The sequence below is a fragment of the Ovis aries genome, chromosome 26, assembly GCF_016772045.2.
Source record: "Ovis aries strain OAR_USU_Benz2616 breed Rambouillet chromosome 26, ARS-UI_Ramb_v3.0, whole genome shotgun sequence".
Lineage (NCBI taxonomy): Eukaryota > Metazoa > Chordata > Mammalia > Artiodactyla > Bovidae > Ovis > Ovis aries.
This window is the reverse complement of record NC_056079.1, coordinates 28,253,789-28,278,562: the sequence shown is the minus strand read 5'-3', so window position 1 is coordinate 28,278,562 and position 24,774 is coordinate 28,253,789. Positions and strand designations below refer to the sequence as shown.

Genomic DNA, 24,774 nt, shown 5'->3' with positions numbered 1-24,774 from the left:
TTGGCTACCTCATGCGAATAATTGACTCATTGGAAAAGACTCATGCTGGGAGGGATTGGGGGCAGGAGGAGAAGGGGATGACAGAGGATGAGATGGCTGGATGGCATCACCGACTTGATGGACATGAGTTTGGGTAGACTCCAGGAGCTGGTGATGGACAGGGAGGCCTGGCATACTGTGATTCATGGGGTCCCAAAGAGTCAGACACGACTGAGTGACTGAACTGAATTGAAGTGCATTAGGGTAGGAGGCAGGGGAGAAAGAAATGGGTAGATCTGAGATGTAATTTCAAGATAGACTCGACGTCCTGATGTCTTAGTGGTACCTATTTTCATTTATATAGGTGTCCAAGGAGCAAAATTCACGGTACACATTCGTTTAACTCCTCGGCCTCTCAGATGCTTAGTTCAATCTTGTGTCACCAACTTACCACAACTGTGATGCATAGAAAATGCTCTTCATTTCCTTCCTGATACGATGAAAAAAAAAATCAGTAAATTATTGATCACTAAATATTTTGCTTACATAAGCCTGTAATATTTAATCCTTAAGCTTATTGACATCTGCATACTTTACTTTACTGAGTATAGGAAAGTACTGACGTCTGAATTTGACATTCAGATCACTGCGCTGTCCTTAGTTGCTCAGTTGTGTCCTTATGGACAGGAGTCCACCACGCTATCTGTCCATGGGGATTCTCCAGGTGAGAATATTGGAGTGGGTTGCCATGCCCTCCTCCAGGGGATCTTCCCTACCCAGGGATCGAACCCAGGTCTCCTGCATTGCAGGCGGAATCTTTATCATCTGAGCCACCAGGGAAACCAAATCATTAGTGACTATATATTTCAGTTGCATGCAAGGCACAATGATTAAAATCTAAGTTGTGCAAGGGTTGTCATATAATCCACAGCCAAAAACTTTAACGTCTAAAAATGTGAATACAGATTCATTAGGTTCATTTGTTTACTGATGAAGCCATTAGCATTTGATCAGTAAATGTAGGAGAAAAACATGGAGTGTTACTTATATGAGTCATGCCCCCCTCCCTAGTGTCTTGAATCACCTGGAAGAGTTGAGAAGAAAATACAGCATTTTGTTTTCCACAGCGTATCAATTCAGTGTCTCTGGAGATGAGATCTGGGAACCTGTGCTCTTTACCAGCTTCCCAGGATGTTATGATGGGGCCAGACCAGGTGGACGGGTACTGGGGACAGCTGATCTCCTAGGTGGCTACCACCACTATCATTTTATGACTTAGTATAAAGTCTCTAGGTTCCATCATGGGAATTTGTAGGTGTCCTTGCTTTTCTATCCCATTGTCACTTCTGTACGCCTGTGATTTACTCGATGCTTAGTCTTTCTTAACAGAATATCCAATTATAACTCGGTGCCTTTGGGAAAATAAGCTCCTCTCTAAAGACATCTGCCTAGTGACAGAGTTTTCAAGAATGTTTTATGTTGAGACTGGAAAAGCGTTTGTAATTGAAAATGTGGATTTTGATGGTTCTTTCAAAGGAATTATGCAATTAGCGCATTCTTTTAGTCACATGGGCACAGTTTAGTCTTTGGGAAGCACTTGGCTGTTGGACCAATACAGCATCTGATGATGCCTGAAAATGTTAGAACCAGGAGCTTCTGCTTAGAATCTGATTCTTATTATTTAGCTGATGCTGAGCAAAAGCATGCATCCTGGAGGGCTGAGATAGAAGTTTTTCTCGATTGTCTCCAGCCAACAGTGCACAGACCCAGAATGCACAGCCTCTCGGGGAGAGAGGAGAGGCTTCTGTGTGTTTCTGTAAAGCTACTGAGTAAGGCTGGCTGGGGAAGAGGGGGAAGATGTTCAAGGTCATTTGACTTAGCTGTCTGCTGCAGTGCATGTATTCCTAGGTTCCTTTAAAACAATCCCTTTACATTTTTCATTGATCAATGCCTGTAAAGCTCCTAATTTCAGAGACTCTTGGGAGTGAGTCTTGGTACTAGCATGGCCCGTATTCTCTTTATTCTCAAGTCCACTAAACTCTAGTTTTTATTTTTCACATGTGGCATCAAGCAGCTTGCAGGCTTCCTAGTTGTCTTGTAGTTTAAAGTGAAGGCGAATTCTCTAATTTCTGAAGTTGCCTACTTTCAGCCTCTAAATTCAGTTTTCCAAACACTCCCTGGTTGGGTGGCCAATATCTGGAGAGGAGTTGAAAGCATAAAGAAAAGAGCATTTTTTTTGTGTGTGTGCTCTTTATTTTTTATTTTTTTACTTTACAATGCTGTATTGGTTTTGCCATACATTGACATGAATCTGCCATGGGTTTGTTTTTTTATGGCAACCAAGTGACTGCTTGGTTTTTACTTATCCTATAACTTTGATCACTTTAGCCAGTGCTCTGTCTTAATTGACATCTGGTACCAGGACACCATGGTGCCCACACAAGTAGATGATTTTCTCAGTTTCAGCTTCAGCATATGAAGTGATGGATGGTAATGGTGCTGGTGGTGGAGGGTGGTGTGTTTCAGCACACGGAAAAGAGTTGCTAGGCTTAGATATAAACTAGATTCTTTCTTTCTTTCTTTCACCCCATGTGGCATGCAGGATCTTGGTTACCCAACCAGGGTTGGAACCTGTGCCCCCTACAGTGGAAGTGTGGCGTCTCAACCACAGAACCATCAGGGAAGTCCCTAGATTATCTCTTCCATTTTAGCGGAGATCAAGTGTTTCACCTTCTTTTCCTCTGCCCTCATACCTCTTCTGACTTATTTACTGGCCAGCATTTTCGCCCTTGTCTCCTCTTCCTCATTTGCTTCCTTCGTTTCTGGCATGAACTATAGAAATAATCTCTTTGTAATATCCCATCATGCTCTATTTTGTATCACTTTGTTCCTTGGGAGAAAGAAGCTGAAAGTTGTCTTACACTAGCCAAACTATTATTAGAAACACAGACTGACAGGAAGAACTTCTCTGTTCATGACCAAAGGCAGCTCAGTTTTATATATTTCCTTATTTTGCAGACATGATGTGGCTTTTTTTTTTTTTTCTGGCAGAGAGGAGGTAGGGTGAGCTATACTATAACCAAACTATGTACCCCACATTGCTTGAGAAGCTCTGTGGTGGAATGGAAAAGCCTGGGAGTTGATGGTCAGTAAGAGCTGGGCTGAATTCATCTCCACTACTTGTGAGATCTGTGATGCTACAACTGTTACAATCTCTTTAAGCTTCTTTTCTTGTTTGTAATATGAGAGTAAGTCCAATTTCTTTGAGGTTTTTGTGAAGTTTTAAGGTAATTCATGTAAATTGCATACCGTGTTGCCTGGGGCATGGTAGTTGCTCAATAAATAATGACAGAATTATCAATACAACCTGAGAGTTACTGTAATATTTATTTATAATATTCTTTTATTATCCTTTTGAGATCTATGGTTTCTACAGGGGTGTTCCCTTTCTCATTCCTGATATTGCTAATTTGTATCCCCTCTCTCTTTTTTTAGCCTGACTAGGGTTTATTGGTGTTATTGATCTTTTCAAAGATCTGGCTTTTGATTTTATTGATTTTTTTCTATTGATTTTCTGTTTTCAAGTTCATTGATTTCTGCTCTAATTTTTATTATTTCTTTGTTTCTACTTACTTTGGATTTAATTTGCCCTTCTTTTTTGGTGGAGACTTAATGTTATTGATTTTAGATGTTTCTTCTTTTCTATTACATACATTTAATGCTATGAACTTACCTCTAAGTACTTCTTCCTCTGTATCCCACGAATTTTGGTAAGTTGTGTTTTCATTTTCATGTGTTTTAATTTTTTTTTCCATTTTAAAGTTTCTTTTTTGATGTGTTATTTAGAAGTGTGATGTTTAATCTCCACATATTTGGGGATTTTTGTTACTTCCTGTGCTTGACTTCTAGTTGAATTCCATTGTGTCTGAGAGCAGACATGGTATGATTTCTATTCTTTTAAGTTTGTTAAGATGTGTTTTGTGGCCAGAATTTGTTCTTGATGAATGTTCCATGTAACCTTGGAGAAGAGTGTGTATTCTCTTGTTGTCGGATGAAATAGTGTATAGATGTCTGTTATATCCAGCTGACTGATGGTGTTGCTTTGTTCAGCTACGTCTTTACTGACTTTCTGCCTGCTGGATCTCTCCATTTCCAATAGAGGGGTGTTGAAGTCTGCAGGGGATCATTGTGGGCTTGCATATTTCTCCTTGCAGTTCTGTCGGTTTCTGCTTCATCAAGTTTGGCAGTCTGTTGCTAAGTGTACATGCTTCTGTGATCATTACCATGTTTATATTCAGATAAGCAAATAGAAAGCTAAAGAGCAATAATAATAGGGTTGTAACAGATTAAACTAATAGAGGTTTTGGGGTAAAGAAGATTTCTTTACTTTAGAGTAGATCATTGTCTCTCTTGCTGGTCCAAATCATATAATCTGTTTTGGGGGAGAATAGAAGTGATACAGAAGGAAAGCTTGACATTCATGTTCAGTGTTGACTTTCATAACAGGATATTTTCTGTAAGAGAGTAAACAGCCTTCTGAAGTCAGACTCTTCTCTTGAGGACAGTTTTCTAAATTGTTTTTAGCTCCTGCTTTAACATAGCAGGAACTAAGACTAGAGGACTCAGTTCACATTTCTCCTGTTGAGAAGATCATCCTTCCAGCTGTGACATCTTGGTCGCAAGTCCTGCTGCTCCTTGGTGGGAGGAAGGGAGTTGGTGGGACAAGAACAAAGAGAGGAGAGGAGGAAGATGGAGGCAGGGTTTAAATTGTCCTTACCAACCCCCAAATCATGCCTTGGGGTCAGATTGTGAAGAGGAACCTTTAGAAATATCTTGATAAGTTGAGGAAACCACAATGACCAGCAGGTCTCAAGCTAAAATGTGGAGTTGTTCACTGGGCAAGGCAGAGGGCCTCTGTATTCTTGTGGTGGATGTCTCCTAATGGGGAGCTGCGAAGTGCATGCCAGAAAAGGCTGCAGGTGGATGCTTAGCCAAGGCCCTGTAGTGTGTAGTGGAGATGCAGGTGCGGGGTGACCAGATGTCCCAGTTTGCCCAGGACAGTCCTCTTTTCACCTACAGGGTCAGCATCCTCTCTGATCATTACTTTCTGTTTAAAAATGTCCTAAGTGTACCATCAAAGATGTGGTTATCCTCAGGGAGGTGTACCCCCGGAGAGCAGAGAGGAGGGGCTGAGTCATCAGTGGAGCATCCCCGGCCTGGGCGGGGCTCCTCAGGACCTGATCGTGGGCTACACCAGGTGCTGAGGTTGGCTGCCCCAGCAGCAGGATGTCCACTTCAAGGTCAGAGAAATCAGAGGACACCACACAGGTTCCAGGGCATCTTTTCCTCTGGCAGATACGGTCCTGGAGAAGAGGAGGCAAAATCTGAGAAATTGACAGGCCTTTTTACCTGGAGAGAATGGGTGGTACTTCAGAGGACTGTTTTAAGTTGCTTCATTCGTTTGGACCGAATCCACTATTTTCCCTTTATGCCCAATGGATGGGGATTTAGGCGCAAACCTGGATTAGTTGTGCAAGAGATACACTCCATTTCCTCTGCAACATCTGAACTACAGGGTGTGCGCACATTTTGCAACCTGGTCACTGAACCTTTTCCTGCAGCTTCTTTGCATCCTTGCTGTGTTTTCTTGCCCAATGTCTCTAAAGGTCTTTAGACAAGATCATTGTAAGCCCCATAGCTAGTGCTCGAAGTTTCCTAAAAATAATTTAGTACCAAAATGGAATAGACGCAGTTCCCATTTTTCACTGCTTGCCATTCAATGCTCATTCCACACTGTCCACAGACATTGGCAGTGATTCTTGTGTGATTGGAGGTCACCTTTATCTGCAGCCCCGTTAGGAAGATCTTCAGCACGCACCCCCATGTCCATAGCAGCACTGTTCACAATGACTAACGTATGGGAACAACCCGAATGTCCCTTGAAGGAGACGTGGATAAAGATGAGGTACATATATACAACCAAATACCACTCAGCCATAAAGAAGAATGAAATGATGCCATTTGCACAGCATGGTTGGATCTAGAGATAATCTTATACTAAGTGAAGTCAGACAGACAAAGACAAATATATGATAGCACTTGTATGTGGCATCTAAAATATGACACAGATGAACTTATCCACAAACCAGAAACAGACTCACGGACAGAGGACAGAGCTGTGGGTGCCAGGCAGGGAGCGAGAGAGGGGTGGAGTGGGAGTTTCAGGTTAACAGACGCAAGTTATTATATAAAGAATGATATTGAACGGATAAATAATAAGGTCCTAACTATTTTATAAAGAATGATATTGAATGGATAAATAACAAGGTCCTAACAAAGGTCCGTCTCGTCAAGGCTATGGTTTTCCAGTAGTCATGTATGGATGTGAGAGTTGGACTGTGAAGAAAGCTGAGCACCGAAGAATTGATGCTTTTGAGCTGTGGTGTTGGAGAAGACTCTTGAGAGTCGCTTGGACTGCAAGGAGATCCAACCAGTCCATTCTGAAGGAGATCAGCCCTGGGATTTCTTTGGAGGGAATGATGCTGAAGCTGAAACTCCAGTACTTTGGCCACCTCATGCGAAGAGTTGACTCATTGGAAAAGACTCTGATGATGGGAAGGATTGGGGGCAGGAGGAGAAGGGGACGACAGAGGATGAGATGGTTGGATGGCATCACCGACTCGATGGACATGAGTCTGAGTGAACTCCGGGAGTTGGTGATGGACAGGGAGGCCTGGCGTGCTGCGATTCATGGGGTCGCGAAGAGTCGGACATGACTGAGCGACTGAACTGAACTGACTTGAACTATTTTATAAAGAATGATACTGAAAGGATAAATAACAAGGTCCTAAGTATTATATAAAGAATGATATTGAATGGATAAATAGCAAGATCCTAACTATTATATAAAGAATGATATTGAATGGATAAATAGCAAGGTCCTACTAATAGCACAGGGAATTGTATTCAGTATAATGGAATTATACTCAATAATTCTGTTATGGTGATAAACTACTTCCTTTCCACTGAAACAGCTCTTGCTGACTTGTCAGTGACATTTCCCTTGTCAGATCCTCCAGATTAAGTAAGATGGAGGCCTTTTCTAGTCTTTGTCCGTACTTCTCAGCAACATTGGATGTCATTAACTATGTCTTCCTTTTTGAAATATTCTCTTTCTTGTGCTTTTCCATCCCAGCATTTCTGTTTCTTTTCTCCTTTGTGTGCCCTTGCAAGACCCTTTTCTAGGTAGCAATTAAACATTAGAATCCATCAATGAAGGTTGGACCTTGATAATAAGAGAGCTACTGACATCATAAAAAACATTGTTGGAATCCAGATTTTGTTTTGGGGCTCTAAAATCATTACAGACAGTGACTGCAGCCATGAACTGAAAAGACGCTTACTCCTTGGAAGAAAAGCAGTGACAAACTTAGACAACATATTTAAAGGCAGAGACATCGCTTTGCTGACAAAGGTCCTTATAGTCAAAGCTACAGTTTTTCCAGTAGTCATATATGGATGTGAGAGTTGGACCATAAAGAAGGCTGAGAGCTGAAAAATTGATGCTTTCAAATTGTGGTGCTGGAGATGACTCCCTTTGACTGCAAGGAGACCAAACTAGTCAATCCTAAAGGAAATCAGTCCTGAATATTTATTGGAAGGACTGATGCTAAAGGTGAAGCTCCAATACTTTGGCCACCTGATGCAAAGAGCCAACTGATTGGAAAAGACCCTGATGCTGGGAAAGATTGAAGACAGGAGGGGAAGGGGATGACAGAGGATGAGATGGTTGGATGGCATCACTGACTCAATGGGCATGAGTTTGAGCAAGCTCCGGGAGATGGAGAAGGACAGGGAAGCCTGATGTGCTTTAGTCCATGGGGGTCACAGAGTCAGACACGACTGAGCAACTGAACAACCATCAAGACTCATCCAAGGCCCTCTCTGTTCCTGACTGTAGACGTTCTCCCTGGCCTGGTGGTCCCCAATCCCATCAGCCTAAGTGCCTGCTTCTTATAACAGTATTTAATTTTAAAAATATCATGCCTTCTCTGTAATATAAAGAAAATAACTTTGTATGTAATAGGTATTTCAGTATGTGTGCTTGGCCATACGAGGGCATCACGATGTAGCCACGTGCTAAGCCTCTGTGTAGAATCATCAGTTGTGAACATGGGTGGCTCCTTGTGGAGACTCTGCTTCATAGACGGACAGAGGGCTGTTTAACTGGCACTCAGTTACCTCGAGCAGTGATGCAGTTTTCTGAAATGGTGAGTAGGTCAGGGTAAAGACTAAACAGTAGTACGATTTCCCCTTAATTTACATGGTTCTTACACTGGAAATTCAGTGTAAATTGAAACTAGGCATGAAATACAAGCTTTGGTGTGTATACGGAAGATAAAGTTGGATTCTAGGCTCACATAATTAAAAACAGGGTTTTAACCTCCATGGCATGTGGCACACGGGACATTTCTTCTCTGCGAACCACGCTGTGCTTTTCAAGTTGTCTGGCATCCCGGGTCCCCCCTGTGAATGGCAGTTCGCAACCCCTCAGTCACTGTGAGATACCCACCCCTACCTTCCCTGGAAAATTCCCTGGAAAATTCCCACCCCCCTTGGGGGTCCTGCTCAGTAGTTGAGAACTACTGGCTGGGGTAGTCCCCTCCAGGACTGCAGCCCATGTTCAGATAGCACACAGGCCCTTGTGCCTTCACTCCAGACCTCTCTTCTGGACTCCGTATCTGAATAACCGATTGTCTGCTTGTACCCATTTTACGGGTCACAGACTCACCTCCAGACTCAGATAGTGGGTGCAGTGTCCATCCGTTTACGCAGGGCAGGGAAGTAGGGGTCCTTGGAGACCTGTTCCCCTTACCCTCTGTAGGAGTCCAATCCATCATAAAATTCTTTTGATTCTATTTCCTAAACATGGAAAATAGTTCCTAAATGTTTTCTCAAATCTTTTTATCCTCCCAGGTTCCATCGTCACAGCTTTACCCTAATCCACTGTAACTCTTACCTGGTCCCCCAACAGTGGCCTCCAGCCCACCCAGCTGTGTTCCCCACCCCACCTTCTCTGGCTACGCTGATTTCCCTTGTGATCCCTCTTACCATAGACCTTAGAACACCTGACTGGAATGTTATAACTCCCCTTAGAACTGGAATGTTCTGACTCCCCTCTGGAATGTTCCTTCTCCCTCTTTGTTTGTTTATTCCACCCATCTTTCCATCTCAGCCTGGGTCACTACCTCCAGGAAGCCCTCCTGGACCTCTCTGACAAGGTCAATTCCCTCTTATGGGCTCTCATGGGATTTCATGACAAGAGTTGACTTACGTGAGTGGCTGATAAATGCTGGCTTTTCCACTGTATAGTGTAGGCTCCAGGAACACAGAGGCATTTCTGATTTTGCACATCACTGTATTTCTGATACTGGCCACAGTCCCTCCCACACAATAGGCCCTCAATAAATACTGAGCATTCCTGAAACTTGATTGTTTGTGGCCAGAGTGGGGACCAGTTCCGTTCTATGACAAGAGGGGGCAGCAGAGAGCTGCCGGAGGAGCGGCCTCGGGTTTGTCTTTTAGGTTAGAAGATGCCCTTTGTCAGGCTGTTTTAATCGGGAGTAAAGGGGAAGCGAAGGGGAGAACACGTGAGTGGAAACGGAGAAGAAAACAGAACAGATTATCCAGAAGAGAAGTGGAGCCCCAGGGAGAAACTTGTAGCTGGTGTTCGGTAGACGAGCCTGGGGCGGGGCTGGAGTGGGGAGGGGAGCTCTGATGTGACTTGGGTAGATCTGTGGCTTATTACTCCTCAGGAGGCCTCTCTGGGGTTGGAAAGATTCCTGCTCTAAGAAACCGAGAACCTCTGGTGATGCAGGTGGAGGCCTAAAGCAAGGAGTGAGGCCAGTTTCTTCCTGCTGGTGTGGCTTTGTTTAGAAGCTTGTGATAAATGGTGGTCGTTCTGTCCTTTGAGTGGGAGATGGGACTGATTGGGGGGGAAGGGGGAGGAACCTAGGGCTGCCTCCGGACACGGCAAGAGGAAAGGGGGGAAACTAACATTTCCCAAGTACTCTCTGAGTTACAGGCACAAAATCGTCCTAGAAGGTCTGTCTGGTCCTCATTTGAACGATGAGGGTGCTGTGACTCAGAGTTATGATAATATGCTCCAAGTCATATTCATACAGCTAAACTGAGTTTTTGTTTTTTTTTAATTCCTAACTCCCTTGGCTCAGAAACCCACATTCTCTCTCAGATACTCTGGTGACTTCTTGAAGACTTTGGCAACGGCCTTTAAAAAAAAAACTTCTTGTGCCTAAAGAGAAGCAGACAGAGCCTTTTCATGGCACAGATTATGTGTCGTGTTGGTAGAGTCAGTGTTTATACTAGAAACTATTATCCCTGTTTATGAACTTGTTGACTTTCGGGAAAGCAAGTGTGCCATAAATATAAAATACTGCAATTTAATCTCTGTGACATGATGGAGCTCCACTCAGCTTGGGGGTAATCATTCCATGATGTACATAAGTCAAATCATTATGCTGTAAACTTATACAGCGCAGTGAATCTATCGTATCTCATTAAACTGGAAGAAGAAAAAGAAAAAACAAAAAATTTGCAATGTAACTGACAGGTTATGATCTACAGTTGCCAACAAAGAACTCAGAATCTGAAATGTCCAAGTTCTGTATGGCATGTTTGCGAAGGGCAGAAGTTTTGCAAGGATTATCATTCTGATTTTCCACGGGTGGGTACAAATCCATCATCCGGTGCTCTTGGTCAAAATGTTTATCAAGGGAGTACTGATAGGGGACATCCCTTGGTTAAGACTCTGCCCTTCTACTGCAGGGGGTGCAGGTTCGACCCCTGGCCGGGGAACTAAGATCCTGCGTGCAGCTCCAAGTGCCCCCACCCCCTCAAAAAGGGATACCGATGTAGGAAATAGGATCTCTGCTCATGGGTTAGGAGCTAACATCAGAATGACCTTGAGCTAGGTAAAAAAAAGTCTGACCTTGAATAGAGCTGTTGGAGGATGAAGATTAGAAGAGGGTGCTTCTCCGGAGAGCCCAGGCCACGCTGCTGTAGTGCTGACACAGCAGGATCGAACACTCAGGTCCAAGAGCATGCTTCTGTGATCAGCAGAGCGAGGAGGGGACAGGAGGGGGCAGCCACTCCAGAAACAGAAAACTGTTGGAGTTGGGGGAACCACAGGGCTCCCTCCCTTATCTAAAGGCAGAGGAACAAATCTTGGAACTGAATATGTGTCGAGAGACTGACACACAGTGTGTCAGTGTTTTGGCAAGGAAAGGTGGGTGATTTTATCAAGGAGTAAATAAAAGTTTAGGAAGAAAGTGCATTCTTTTCATTGCAAAAGTGTGGTGAAAAGTGAGTGTTCTTGGGTTTTGTTTTTTTTCTTTTGAGAGGGGATGGAGAGTGTCAAGGGGGACCTTCCATCATTTCCTCTCTCCATTTTCTCTCCAGAAATGATTTTGATCACATTCTCTGTGTTGCCTTGTCCATATTCCTTAAATATTTGGTTTAAAGCGGTTATTCATGACAACAGTGAACACTTGCATATGAGACACTTCATTCCTCCAAATTGCCCACAAATAGCAAAATGAGTTCTGCAATCAGTCACTTGCTGGACTTACGCATTGCTTTTTGAGCATCTATGTGTCAGACTTCTGTCAGCATTATATTTGATTTTGTAGGCATATACCCTCAAAATACTGAGGAAATGGCAAACATATAGATTCATTTCCCCAGTTGAATAAATAGTTGTTAAGAATTCAGGACACATTTCCCCATTAATCATGACTAGGTTCCAGGACCCGCCTATCAAAACCTATTGAATCTATAATGAAGCCAGACTGTAAAATTAATAGTCCAAACCTGATTGGGTCCTAGAAATAGGAGACTTACTCCATGGAGAGGCTAGAAGATCCAAGATTAAGAGAGCATGTGACATTTGAAGATTTAAGTGAATTTAAGAAATCAGTCCTGAATGGAAGGACTGATGTTGAAGCTGAAGTTCCAATAGTTTGGCCACCTGATGCAAAGAACTGACTCATTGGAAAAGACCCTTATGCTGGGAAAGATTAAAGGCAGGAAGAGAAGGAGACGGGAGAGGATGAGATGGTTGGATAGCATCACTGACTTGGACACAAGTTTGAGCAAGCTCCGGGAGTTGGTGATGGACAGGGAAGCCTGGCGTGCTGCAGTCCATGGGGTCACAGAGTCAGACACGACTGAGCAGCTGAACAGGCTGATAGTTTATAAAATTTGAGATGATTTCCCATGACTTGACACTAGAGGGCAGTATGTACAGTCAAACCTCATAATGAAAACAGCTATTGAATTCTTATCATTTCTAGTTATGCTTTTTTATGTTCAAATGTCACCCCTTAATTTTTAATTTGCATTACATAAATAATGGGAAGAAGATATTGAAATTATATACAACTATAACAAAAAATAACTTATGAGGATAAAGAGTTTTGTTTTTACCAAAGCAAAGGTGAAGTCGCTCAGTTGTGTCTGACCCTTTGCGACCCCATGGACTGTAGCCCACCAGGCTCTTCCATCCATGGAATTTTCTAGGCAAGAGTACTGGAGTGGGTTGCCATTTCCTTTTACCAAAGTAATGCATAAGCAATTTAAAAAATGAGATAGTATTAAGAGATGTTTAAGAAAATTTTGGGCTTCCCTAGTGGCTCAGGCGGTAAAGCGTCTGTCTGCAATGCAGGAGACCCTGGTTCGATCCCTGAGTTGGGAAGATCCCCTGGAGAAGGCAATGGCAGCTCACTCCAGTATTCTTGCCTAGAAAATCCCATGGAGTGTAATTTATTTACAATGTTTTGTTAGTTTCAGGTGTACAGCACAGCAAAGTGAGTCAGTTATACATGTACATATATCCCTTCTTTTTTAGTTTTTTTTTTTTTCCCCCGTATGGGTCATTACAGAATATTGAGTTGAGTTCTTCTTAACGGCTGTTTATTCAACTGGGGAAATGAATCTATATGTTTGCCATTTCCTCAATACTCTGAGGGTATATGCCTATGGTATACAGTAGGTCCTTATCAGTTATTTATTTTACATATGATAGTGTGTATCTGTCAGTCCCAGTCTCCCAATTTATCCTTCCCCTGCCTTACCCCTTGGTACCATGTTTGTTTTCTACATCTGTAACTCAGTTTCTGTTTTGTAGATGAGTTCATTTGTTCCCTTTTTTAGATTTCACATTGACTGCTGTTGTATGACATTTGTCTTTCTCTGAATTAACTTTTAAGTATGACAGTCTGTAGGTCCATGTGCGTTGCTGCAAATGGCATTATTTCATTCCTTTTTATGGCTGAGTAATATTCCACTGTATATCACATCTTCTAAACTTTTTAATTAAAAAAAGTTCTCTTTCCCTCTCCCCTGTACTTCTGTTTCCTATAGCTTTCCTGGAATTTGTGTTCATATTTCTAAATAATATGTGCATACTTGTATTTCTTGAGATAGTTATTTAGTTTATTTTTAATGACATCAGAAATCATTGTTTACTATATAATCGTTCGAATTTTAAGTTTTCATCTTTGCGCTTCTCATCCGGCTTCAGCAGTCATCAGTCTTCTCCAATTTGTATTTGACCATCCCCACATTTCTCTTTGCCCTCCTAATCATTTTAAATAATTTCTAAGCACTATATCATCTTACATTTCCCTTTTGGATATTTTTACCTGGAGCTAATAATTGTCTTCAAGTGATTGCTTAATTTGTATTAATTATCATTTACTTTATTTTAGCAGTTTTCCATAGATATATATACCTATCTATGTAGGCAGAATGTTTGTATGTATAAAACAAATGAATTTTAGGTACATAAATAAAGTTTAACATTAAAGGGTCTGTGTAGGGCAAGTTTATCCTCCTTCAGAATTTTGGAAGATTTGCACCAGTGTTTTCTAGAAGTCCACTGTCATTCTGATTCTTTTTCCAGTCAGTCACACAGGCTCATTTAATTAAGGGACATTGGATTTCTGATTTTGGTGCAGTTTTCTGTGTTTGAAGGAAAGATACCGTAAGTATTGTACTAGCTGAGAACACTCTGGAATTGGGTTCACCTTCATATTAGGTTATTACCTTTTTGTATCTGGTAATATTTTTCTTCCCATTCCTTTGTAAATAACCAGTGTTCTAAAAATTCATAGTGATGTTTTTTTTTCCCATTGGGATGGACTCTTAGGCCTGTGATTGGCTGGCCAGTATTTCCTATCTTGCTTTGCGTGGCTCTGAGGTTGGAGAGTGAATTGACCAGATCAAATGGCCGTTCCAGTGGTAGAGTCATTGCTGTGTTTTTGAGGACTTTTTAAACTTCATGCTGGTGTACTCTTTATTCCCAGGGCTTCACTTTTGCTTTCCTTGGTTCTTCCATGTCTTTGAAGATAGGTTGAAGGCTTCTTCAAGAAAGTAGCTTGGTAATGTTGATTTTAAAGGTCGAGAGTTTCACTGCTGGTGGAGGATTTTCCTGTCTCGGATCTTTAAAGATAATGAAGATGTGTAGTCAGTAAGGATGGGTTTTAAGTGTGGCACACTGTTATTTAGGGCTTCCCTGGGGGCCTCAGTGGTGGAGAATCTGCCTGCCAATGCAGGAGACACTTGTTCAATCCCTGGGTTGGGAAGATCCCCTAGAGAAGGAAATGGCAACCCACTCCAGCATTCTTGCTTGGGAAATCCCATGGATAGAGGAAGCTGGCAGGCTACAGTCCATGGAGGCGCAAGAGTTGGACATGACTGAGCGACTAAACACTTGTTATTTAATCATTGCTCCAATGTTAGCTGTCAGAATGGCTCCCTCGGCCTGTAGAACACCCACGAGGAGGTGTGACCCGATGTCCATCCAGAATTGGTTGGAAGCGGTTAAATGCCTGTTCTGAGCTGTGAACGGCGAATGCTGATCAAGTACAACTAAGAATTTTGAGCTTCAAGAGTCTCTAATGTGCTTAGTGACGTTCACACGTGCTTTATTTAGAGCTGGTCATGACATAGTCCTCTAGATAAAGGGTCCCTAACCTTTATCTAAGGGACCTAAGGCCTGATGATCTGAGGTGGAACTGATGTAATAATAATAGAAATAAAGGGCACAATAAATGTAATGTGCTTGAATCATCCCGAAATCATCCCCTGCCCCTCCCCCTCACCCCCGCCGCCAACCAGTCTGTGGAAAAATTGTCTTTCATGAAGTCGGTTCCTGATGCTGAAAAGGTTGGGGACCGCTGCTCTAGATTACTCCCTCTTCGTTTGGCCTGTTATTGTTTTAAACCCCAAATGAAGACTGTCTAAAGTCTCCTTTTCTGATTAACAGCGCTGTGCAGTTTTTCAGTCTGAGACAGAGCCGTTCTGTAAGCGCATCCTCTTCAGCGTATCTGCGAGGGAGCAGATTAGTAGAAATACTACTCCATGGTTCATCTTGGCCTCGTTCCAGCTGTGCTGTAGATTAGACACTACTTCGGTATTTCCCTGTCTCTCTCCTTCATCCTGATTTTGTGTTATCCCCTCTTAATTTTCTTATGTACCTTGGATCAGCGAAAGTGCTATTTTTCTCATAACGTCATTCACCGATTCTAATCCTCTCACTCCTTTCATGCGAGCTCAAAGATATCTCTCTGGTGCCATTATTTTTCCTGAGCACTAGCTCCAAGTTACTGGGGGAGGATTTATTTTCAAGGCTTGGCACCTGAATGGCCTGGACTGTAAAACCCAGCCGCTATCCACGGCTCGTTATTAGACGGGAGGGGACCTGAGGATATGGTAGGAAACCTGAGTGAAATGGGGTCCGGGGTGGTCATCAGCGCCAGGCGGCTGGCCCGAGGGGTCCGCCTGGACAGATGACGCTGCGCTGGGGCCCCTGCATGCCCGCTCAGCTCCAGGACTGTCTCTCATGTTCCCCTGGGGCCAGGATCTCGGCTGTGGACCAGACTTCATTACATACCAGCAGATGGGAGAGTCAACCCAGTTACTTTCCATTTCCCAGTCGGGAAATAATTCTGGGAAGACGTTTGGCTCTGCGGGTGCAGTGCGAGGAGCTGCTTTACTGGCTAGCAGGAACCAGCAGACATCTGGCACATGGCAGCGTACATGCACGCACACACCAGAGGCTCAGGCGTCTCTTATCCCTCGCCAGGTACGGAGCAAGTGGGAGAACTTCTGGCTTTTTGCTTGAGAAGTTTCCAGTGCAAGTTCATGGGAGCTACAGCCGGCTGGACTGCTGTCTCCTTCCCCGTTCACCACCAGGAGGCAGAGCCTCCCCTCCTGTGGGCCTTGCAAGGTCATAGCTGTCTCAGGGTTGCCCAGCAATAAGGCAGAGTCCATCCATTCCAGCCTCAGATGCCAACAACTTGTAGCGCCTCCCAGATCTCTGGGCCTCGTTAGAATCAAGGAAGAGACAGAGAACTGAAAAGTGATGGTTTCCTGGGAGCAGGGCAAGATAATATTCTAAAAAACCAAATACTCGAGGTTGTGAAGGGTAGGGTCACTTCATGATTGGCTGAAGGGCACCGGTTTGACTTTTCTGGTCCCCCTGAGGTACCCCATCCCTCCATCCTGAAGGCCTGTGCCTCCATCCCCTAGTATCTCACCAACTCTCAGATGTTTCCTCGAAGTGAGTAGATAAGACCTCAGGGTCAGAACGGAGACCACCTCCTAAGCAAAAGCCATCTCACGCATTTTCAGTAGATTAGGTTCCCATAGTCGGGATTATCTCTGTTTATGTTGGGCTGCCCTAGTGCATTGTTCAGAAGGCACTCAAATCTATCCCGCCTCCTTTTCTATTGTGCCCCGGGTCTTCTAGTCTTTTGATGAGTTCATGGTTATAACAACAGCAAAACACTGCAGAAGGGGAGAACAGTGGCCCTGCTTTTCTTTCGATATTACCAGAGAAGGAATCTGTACAATTTCCTGTAATGGAGGGCTGCACAAGCTTGGAGTGAATTTTGAATTGATTTTTCACAGGGATTGGGGTAACGGGCTGCTGCCCTAGCTTCCTGTAAGTGTAGAGCTGAGAGTGACCCTGGAACTTCGACCTTCCTCAAGCTTCAGGGAGCGCTCCAACAGCATCCCTAAAAGATGTTGCTCCGGTCTATCCTGCGTCCTTTGGATGATGGAAGATCCGGCTCTTCTTTTTTTTTTTTGGCTCCACCACGCAGCATGTGGGATCTTAGTTCCCCCACCAGGGAGCGTACTTGCACCCTCTGCAGCAGAAGCGCGGGGTCTTATCTGCTGGACTGCCAGGGAAGTCCCTCACTCTTATTTTTAAAATCAGCTCATGTCATGTATACACTGCTGCTGTTGCTGCTAAGTCGCTTCAGTCGTGTCCGACTTTGTGCGACCCCATAGACAGCAGCTCACTAGGCTCCTCTGTCCCTGGGATTCTCCAGGCAAGAATACTGGAGTAGGTTGCCGTTTCCTTCTCCATGCATGAAAGTGAAAAGTGAAAGTGAAGTCGCTCAGTCGTGCCCTACTCTTAGCGACCCCGGGTGTAAAATAAATAGCTGGAGGGAAGCTGCTATATATAGCTCCGTGATGACCTGGGTAGGGGGGATGGGGGTGGTTAGGGGAGAGGTCCAAGAGGGAGGTGATTTATGTATCCACAGAGCTGATTAGTTTGATTGTACAGCAGAAACCAACACTACATTGTATAACAGTTATACTCCAATAATAAAATAGAAATAAAGTCTTGGAAGGTTAAGTGTACATATAACAAATGCACACATTTTAAGTCAGCAGTTGGTTGCAACTTATTTAGTTAAGATATAGAGCATTTACCCACTCCAGAAAATTCCCCTGTGCCTTCTGTAAGCCAGAATCCATGGGATTCTCCAGGCAAGAATACTGGAGTGAGTTACCATTTCCTTCTCCAGGGGATCTTACCGACCCAGGGGTCGAACCCAGGTCTCCCGCATTGGAGCCAGACGCTTTAACCTCTGAGCCACTAGGGAAAGACCTGGCTAAACCAGGTAGTTCCTAGGGTACCGTATTTTCACTGGTAAAACTGGAGATGCCCCAGGCAAGTTGGGATGAGTGGCTCACCCTAGCTTCTGTGCTAGAGACGGTGAAGATTCGGCTGCCAGGGGAGGGAGCATCTAAACAGCAGACGAAGGGCAAGAAAAAGGGACATGTTAGGCTTCTTCACCTTGAATCTCAGCTCCAAGGACCCGGCTCCAGGAGAACCCTCTGCAGGCCTTGCAGTTGGAGGGCTTGCTGGCTTTGTGTCACTTACCCGGTTTCAACTGATTTTTAAAAATTTTGTTTATTTTTAAAATTTTTCATTGGGGAGTAATTGCTTTACAATGTTGTGTTAGTTTCTGCCATACAACAACATGAATCTGCCATAAGTATATACATATATCCCCTCCCTCTAGAGCCTCCCTCCCCCCACCCCCACCCCCGTCCCACCCCTTTAGGTCATCACAGCGCCCTGAACTCAACTGATTTTTGTAAAAAAATACTTTTTATAGCTTAGTTCCTTATTTTATTAAGGACGTGTTATGTTTCATTACTTTTCTTCTTTCCAGAATACTCCTTTAAGAGCTCCAGCACTGCCAGCATTTAATCCTTTTCAATGTGGTCAAAAATTGTGAAGCCCTATTGAAAGCACAAAGATTACCATTAAAATAATAATAATTATTATTATTTCAAGATGCTTGGTTTGATGGGCTCCAGCTTGATTATTTTGATGTGTTTAATTTTAAAAATCCAACCACTTTTTCGACTGAATTACAAGGCTCTGCCCTAAGGTGGCTTCTCTGAGGATGTGTGCCAATCTCTCTTTTATATCTGAAGTAATTCATTCACTGGATGTTAGCTGAACACGTTCACTTGTTGATGGTCAAGGAAGCTGTAATCTGCCTGCTTTCCTTTTGGGGCAGATGAAATTCTTGGCAGTTGACTGAGTCACATAATTTCCAACATAAATTCTGAAATATAATGCTCTTGTAAGCACACTGGATTCCAACGGAAATCTTTCAAAAGTAGCACTGGGGTGAGGTGGCAGTTCTGGGCTCTGATTTGGGAGCCTTTATGTGCTATACAGAATTTGTGAGGCTTTTTAATGCTTCTCTTCAGAGAGGTGTCTCATTTTTTCCCTTAAAAAAAAAAAAAAAGAAAGAAAAGAACCCTTTTGGCTCTGCTGTGCAGCATGTGGGATCTTATTTCCCTGACCAGGGATCAAACCCTTGTTCCCTGCCTTGGAAGCTTGGAGTCTTAGCCACTGGATCACCAGGAAAGTCCTGCCTTTAATTTTTTTGGTTTTCAAAATGTACACAATTAAGGCATGAACAAATCACTGACACAATTTAAACAATAAATATAGCAAGCGAAAACATTCAACCTTACTTTCTCAATCCCTTCCCCAGTTAGATTTTCCTTCTAGAATTTTTATGTATAATTGAATTCAGCCTGTAGTTTTGTCTTGTTTTTTTCCTTAAACTGAATCATACCATAGATATATATTGTTTTTTTCCATTTAAACATGTGTTTTAAAGAATTTTTTCACATTAGACTATATCAGTTTACTTCATTATGTCTAAAGTTATGTTGATTCAGTAGTATGGCAGTACCTACATTTACTTAACCATTTTCCTGTCCATGGCTATTTAGGTTGCTGTTTTTCTGTTACATTACCACGAACATACATCTGTCTTTGCCCATATGTACTCTTACTACTCTAGATATTTGATAATGGAGTTATTGTGTCAATGGATAAATTAAATTAAATTTTGGTACACACTGCCAAATGGGCCTCAACAAGGCTACACCAATTTCCCCTCAAAGTTTAAATTCTTTTAACATGTGAAAATTTTGAAACAAAATGAAAATGGATAATTAAATTTTGCAAGCTCAAACAGCAAATTGAGAATTTGCTCTGTTTTCAATAAAATCTTATTTATTGCTTATTTATACATCTGATTTGTATAAAGCTCAGAAAAGACTTTAGACACTTGGCTTATTGATTTAACTTGCCAGCTATAATCTCATGGAGTTTGCATGAGCTCAGGATTAGAATGAGTTTTAATCATTTTCCGTGGCCGACTGCTAAGATGTTTCATTAGAATAAACACTGATGAAAATGTGGTCAGCATGGAATTCTATAGAGCTCTACCTGTGGAGAAGGAAATGGCAACCCACTCATGTATGCTTGCCAGGATAGTCCCATGGACAGAGGAGCCTGGTGGGCTACAATCCATGGGGTCACAGAGAGTCACACACGACTGAGCCGCTGGGCGTGCACACACGACCTCCGCCTGAAACATTTGTATGGAAACTCAGCTAAGAGCCTAGTTCTTTAGTATTTCCTTATGATCCCATTTAAAAAATGTATTTATTTTTGGTTGTGCTGGTTCTTTGTTGCTTGGAGGGCTTTCCCTAGTTGCAGTGAGTGGGGTGCTCTCTAATAATTGTGGTGGTTTCTCTTGTTGTGAAGCACCGGCTTGAGGCATACAGACTAGGCAGTTGCAGCTTATGGGCTTTAGAGCTGGGGCTCAGTAGTTGGGGTGCACATGCTTAGTTACCTTGAGGCATGTGGAATCTTCCCGGACCAGGGATTGAACCCGTGTCCCTGGCATTGGCAGGCAGACTGCCATCCACTGTACCAGACTAGGGAAGTCCAGTATTCCATGTTTAATTTTTATAACTCACTAATCCTTTCTCAAATCATTGGCTCTGTCAGTTTTTTGGTTTTTTTGCAAAGAGTTAATAACTGGATGCTAAAGTGTTACAAAGACTTTGTTATTATTTATTTTTTTTAATGAGCGGTAGTATCACTAGTCTATCATGAAGTGTTGTCATAAGTAATTAAAATAAAATTGCTCTACTTGTCAGAGCAAATGAGGCAGGAGAAAAGTCCTAAGATGATGTAGTGATTTTTCTCATCATTTCATCTCTTTCTCCCTAACTTAATACGTTTATGTTTACAGAAACCTGTTGACGTCATTGGGTGATGATGCAAGTCATGAAATCAGACGTCTAGGATTGTGAACTGAAATTCTTGTTTGCTTGTGATGGGACTGATATATTAATAATTTGCCAATGACACTTGTATGAAAGATTTCTTTTTTATAATTCTCAGTGGTTCCACATTTGAGCTCTATTCCCTTGACACATGCTTGTCGTTAACACGCTGTTTTTTTTAAGAAACATTTATTTGTTTATTTTTGGCTGTGCTAAGTCTTTGACTGTGCAGTTTTTGTCTAGTTGCAGCGAGCAGGGGCTACTCTATAGTTGCACCGTGTGGGTTTCTCAGTGTGGCGCCTTCTTCCGTTGCAGAGCACAGGCCCTTAAGTTTGGGCTTCAGTAGTTGCGGTGCACAGGCTTAGTTGCCTTGCAGCACGTGGGATCTTCCTGGACCAGGGATAGAACCCCTGTCCCCTGCACTGGCAAACAGACTCTTAACCACTAGACCACCAGGAAAGTCCCAACACTGGATTTTTACTTTTACTTCTTTCTCTTTCACTACCTCTTCTTGCCCAAATAAGCTCATGTAAAATAAGACCAAAATGTATTTATATTTATTTCCCAAATATCTTTGAGTACCTGCTATATCCAAGATACTATGTTAGGTTCCACAGCAAAGATGAAATAGGACATGGTTCCTCGAAAGCCCCTCTGTCTGCTGGGGGTGCTGTACAGGTGCTCACATAATTATAGTTGAGTGTGAGAAAAGCTATAGTTCAGGCCTATACAGAAGACCATGAAATAATTGAATAGGAAAGAATGGAATGAGGAGTAGGGCAGTTTGGAAAACTCATCTTTCAGATGGGTTCTCCTCCTCAGGTCCATTGGCAGTAGCAATTTAGCCTGTTGTAGAAAAAGAGCAGAAGGAGCATTGTTCTTTTTCAAATTTAACATCCCTGAAATCAGCAAGTATTTTGCGTTTCTGTTGTTCAGTCGCTAAGTCGTGTCCGACTCTTTGCGACCCCATGGACTGCAGCACGCCAGGTTTCCCTGTCCTTCACCATCTCCCGGAGTCTGCTCAAACTCATGTCCATTGACTCGGTGACGCCATCTGACCGTCTCATCCTCTGTCACCCCCTTCTCTCCCTGCCTTCAATCTTTCCCAGCATCAGGGTTTTTCCCAGTGAGTCAGCTCTTCGCATCAGGTGGCCACGTGCATTTCCAGTCTTCCTTCAGTCCATGGAGCATCACCAGTGGTGCAGCTGAGACAGTCTGTGTGGGCATGGATGGGGCCGTCCTTCCGTCTGGCATGAGGGGACCACAGCAGCTGGTGGATGTTTCCATCCCCAAACCAGCGAAGGGTCATTTGAGGAAAATGTGAGTTAAGGGGGTGTCAGAAGCCTTTCTTTGACAGCTTCTGGTCGCATCGAGAAAGCATCGGCATCAAAAGTTGGGAATGGGTGTCAGTGGTTTGGGAGAAAAATCTTGGAGACAGTAGTGGAGCATTTTTTAAGCAGTCTGTATTGCCAGCAACCTTTTTTTCTTTTTAACTGAGTTGTATTTGACTTGCAGCGTTGTATTAGGATTGCCAGCAGTCTCAACGGCGCAGAGCAAAATAGTGTGTTCAAAAAGAGACTTCAGAGATTGGAAAGTGATTCAGAGAGCTGGACTCTGTGAAAGTGTGTTAGATACTTAAATTTTCACCTCTATATTTCTCACAATATTAACAGGAGTGATAGGTGATAAAAAAGGTATGAGAAAATCTGAAAGGGTTCTTTTAGTAAGTATAAATAAAAATTCTCAATATGTGGAAGCATTGTATCAACAGTTTAACTGGAAATATTTTTCTTTTCTTTATTTTTGGCACACCTTGTGGCAGGTGGATCAGGGATCAAACCTGTGCCTCCCTGCAGTGGAAGAGCAGAGTCTTAACCATTGGAGAGAATGTCTAACGTCATTGGCAGAAAAGTCCCCAAATATTTTTCTTAGTGACACAAAAAATAATAGTACATCTTATAATTTATTTTTCCTGGACTCAATTAAATGTGACTCCCTTCCTTCCTTTCCTAGTTCCTCCCATTCATCCTTCCATCTTTAAAAAGTCACACACGTGCGAACATGTATGTGTGTGTCTGTGTGTGTGCTCAGTTGTGCCCGACTCTTTTCAACCGCATGGACCGTAGCCTGCCATGTTCCTCTGTCTGGGCAATTCTCCAGGCAAGAATACTGAGTGGGTTGCCATTTCCTTCTCTAGAGGATCTTCCCAAGACAGCAAAACCACGTCTCCTGCATTGGCAGGCAGATTCTTTATTGCTAGTGCCACCTGGGAAGCCCTTTTTATAAAATGTGGATCATAAACACAGGAGAGGGATCTGGGTGCCTAAGGGATGAGGAGGAAGATACTGTTTCTTACATAAATCTTTTGTTCACTTCATTTTAATTTTTATGAAAGCCATACATATTCCACATTTAGACCGCGAGTCGCTATCTCCTGATGTGACCACTCAAGACTGTCATCTGACTGCTTTGGTTACTACCACCAGATCTCTGAGTATTATAACATGGGGCACGCATGCTGTCACTGAGCTGTGTCTGGCTCTTTGAGACCCCATGTTCCTCTGCCCATGGAATTTTCCAGGCAAAAATACTGGAGTAGGTTGCCATTTCCTCCTCCAGGGGACCTTCCTGGCCCAGGGATGGAACCTGCATCTCCTGGGTCTTCTGCATTGGCAGGCAGATTCTTTACCACTGAGCCAAGTGAGAAGCCTAAGTAACACAGGGATATTGACTATTTCATAATTTTTCAATGTTAGGCATTAACTTCTGACTCCATCTTGGAAGATCAGGATTTATTCTTTTACCTCTTGTTGCTCAACACACACATACACACTCCCCTTTTAGTATCCTTGTCTTCCACTTTTATTATTGTATTTGATAGACCAATGCTCACCATGCATTATATAGCCATCCAAATGATATTCATGGATGAATCAGTATACTGATTACTTTTCTTGTTTACCCTGAGTTAATAATTAGATTTTTTTAAATTGCTTGATATTTTTTTTGATAGAAAAATTCTTTAATCAAAACAAGTTTACATGTTGACACTTGTGGCTTAACTAGAATAAATTTGTCCAAGTTTAAATTGTGCAAGGACCAAACAGATATAATAGCCAGAGTTCCCTCAAAACAGTGGGTCCTAGTTCCATTATAAGACCTCTCAAAAGCAAAACTCCAATTACTGAAATGATTCCAAGTTTTCATAAAGATGAAAAACAATTACCCCAGAGGTCAAAGCATGCAATGCATGTCACATGCAAACACTGGTATGAAGCCTTTTCCCCTGTATTCCTAGTTTTCAAACATGGGAAGCATCTTTTAAGCTACTGCAAAGCACCAGCTGGCCTAGTATTCAGAATATCTTAGAAATGCTGTTTGTTAAGGTTGTTCTTAAACTTTGTGTTAACCTTGGTTCACTCTCATTTACTCCATATACATGAATATACAGACAGCTTCTTTACTTTGGTCTACTGCCTCGGAGTAACTAGCTTTTTGCAATCCTGTCACATGTATGCATTAGAAATAAAAATTCCCTTCTCATACAGCCATGTTTTCAAATATGTTAGTTTCCTTATATAGTATTTATTTTTATTTATTGCAAAAAAGCATTATGGATTGCATTTTTTCCAATTAAAAAAATACTTAATGACTTCTTTAATGAGTGGGACTTTTTAAAAAATTCAGAAACTCGAGACATTTCTCAAAAATAAACTTTTATCATTTAGTTTTCAGTTTCAGCTACTACTACCTGTAAAGGATCTTAAATGGTTGAACCCTAAAAGCCAAATTCATCCCTACGTACAC

At 42.6% G+C, this 24,774-nt stretch overlaps 1 protein-coding gene across 2 annotated transcripts in view; it reads left to right on the top strand.

The window, feature by feature from the left end:
• FUT10 (fucosyltransferase 10) overlaps window positions 1–24,774 on the top strand; it is a 76,806-nt gene that overhangs the window by 28,099 nt on the left and 23,933 nt on the right. The gene's annotated exons all lie outside the window — the stretch shown is intronic.